The sequence below is a fragment of the Dipodomys ordii genome, unplaced genomic scaffold (assembly GCF_000151885.1).
Source record: "Dipodomys ordii isolate 6190 unplaced genomic scaffold, Dord_2.0 Scaffold92, whole genome shotgun sequence".
Taxonomy (NCBI): domain Eukaryota; kingdom Metazoa; phylum Chordata; class Mammalia; order Rodentia; family Heteromyidae; genus Dipodomys; species Dipodomys ordii.
Window position 1 is genome coordinate 4,975,243 of NW_012267308.1, and position 1,860 is coordinate 4,977,102.

Below are 1,860 nucleotides of genomic sequence, written 5' to 3' on the forward strand. Positions count from 1 at the left end.
TAACTCATGGTATAGTGATGATGAAAATGGGACATGAGCATAAAAGAACTGTCTTGGTCAAGCAGCAGAGGAAAGGGATGGTGAAAGGCAAGGGTAGGAAGGGGGAAGGCAAAGTGGCCACCAAATGTACTATATGTGTTTTGTATGCATATAAAATATGAAACTCTTAAAAAGCATGTGTGTGTGTATATTTTTCCTTAGTCGTGGAGCTTGAACTCGGTGCCTGCACACTTTCCCTGAGGTCTTGCTCAAGGCTAGTTCTCTTAACACTTTGAGCCACAGCACCACTTCCAATTTTCAGGTGGTTTATTGGAGATAAGCATCTCAGGGCCTTTCTTACCCAAGCTGGCTTTGAACCATGATCCTCAGATCTTGGCCTTTTGAGTGGCTAGGATTAGACATGACCACCATTACCTAGCCTCTGTTGTTTTGATTTGCATTACTTCTATAGATAATTATGTTGAACATTTTTTTTTGTCAGTCATGGGCCTTGAACTCTGCTCCTGAGTACTGTCCTTGAGCTTCTTTGGTTCAAGGCTAACACTCTACCACTTGAGTGCCATTTCTGGCTTTTTTTTGCGTATGTGGTGCTGAGGAATTGAGCGAGGCAAGTACTCTACCACTGAGCTACCTTCCGAGTCCCATATATTGGAATATTTCTAATTCTGTATTGCACAAGATTAGCTTCCTTTTTCTTCGTCCCTGTGAAAAATTCCAATTTTTTTTTTTTGGGGGTCCGGTCATGGGGCCTGAACTGTGGGCCTGGACGCTGTCCTTCAGCTCTTCAGCTCAAGGCTAACGCTCTACCACTGAGCTACAGTGCCACTTCCGGCTTCTTTCTTTTTGCTTACGTGGTGCTGAGGAATTGAACCCAGGGCCTCAGGCATGCAAGGCAAGCGCTCTACCACTGAGCCACCTTCCCAGCCTCTCCAGTTCTTTAATATGCATCTTTAGGGAGATTTATTAGGAATGCTGAGGACATCACCTCTCTTGTTTAGTCTCACCTTCTATGCCTGCATCACAGGGAACCAACTTGCCTGTCTTCCTCCTTTTCTGGAGGATATGAGATTCCCAAATGTTTACCCCAAAAACAGGTTCCATAAATTAATGCTTACAAGGAAATTGCTAGAACTCAAGGCATCCCATGTCAGAGATCATTCTAAAGTTAAAAATGAAATGCCTTCTGGAGATTATTTTTTGTCAGTTGTGGGGCTTGAACTTGGGCACTGTCCCTGATCTCTTTTGATCAAAGCTAGCACTCTACCATTCTATCACTTTGTATCACATCTCCACTTCCAGTCTCCCTTGCTCTCCCCTCCACTGTGGGGCTGGACGCTGTCCCTGAGCTCAAGCCACACAACTGAAAAAAAAAAGTCTCACAGGGACTTTTCTGTCCAGGCTGCTTTGAACCACAATCCTTACAATTCTTACATCTCAGCCTCCTGAGTAGCTAGGATTACAGATGTGAACCACCAGCAACAGCCAGAGATTTTTTTGTTGTTGGTTGTGGGGCTTGAACTCTGGGCCTGGGCACTGTCTCTGAGCTCTGCAACTCAAGGCTAGCCCTCTACCACTTTGAGCCACAATACCACTTCCGGTTTTCTGATGGTTAATTGGAGATAAGAGTCCCATGGACTTTCCTGCCTGGGTTGGCTTTGAACCATGATCTTCAGATCTCAGCCTTCTGAGTAGCTAGGATTACAGATGTGAGCCACCAGCGCCTGGCGCCAGCTAGAGATTCTTTTTTTTTGTCAGTCATGGGGCTTGAACTCTGGGCCTGGGCGCTGTCCCTCAGCTCTTCAGCTCAAGGCGAGCACTCTACCACTTGAGCCACAGCACTACTTCCAGTTTTCTAGTGGT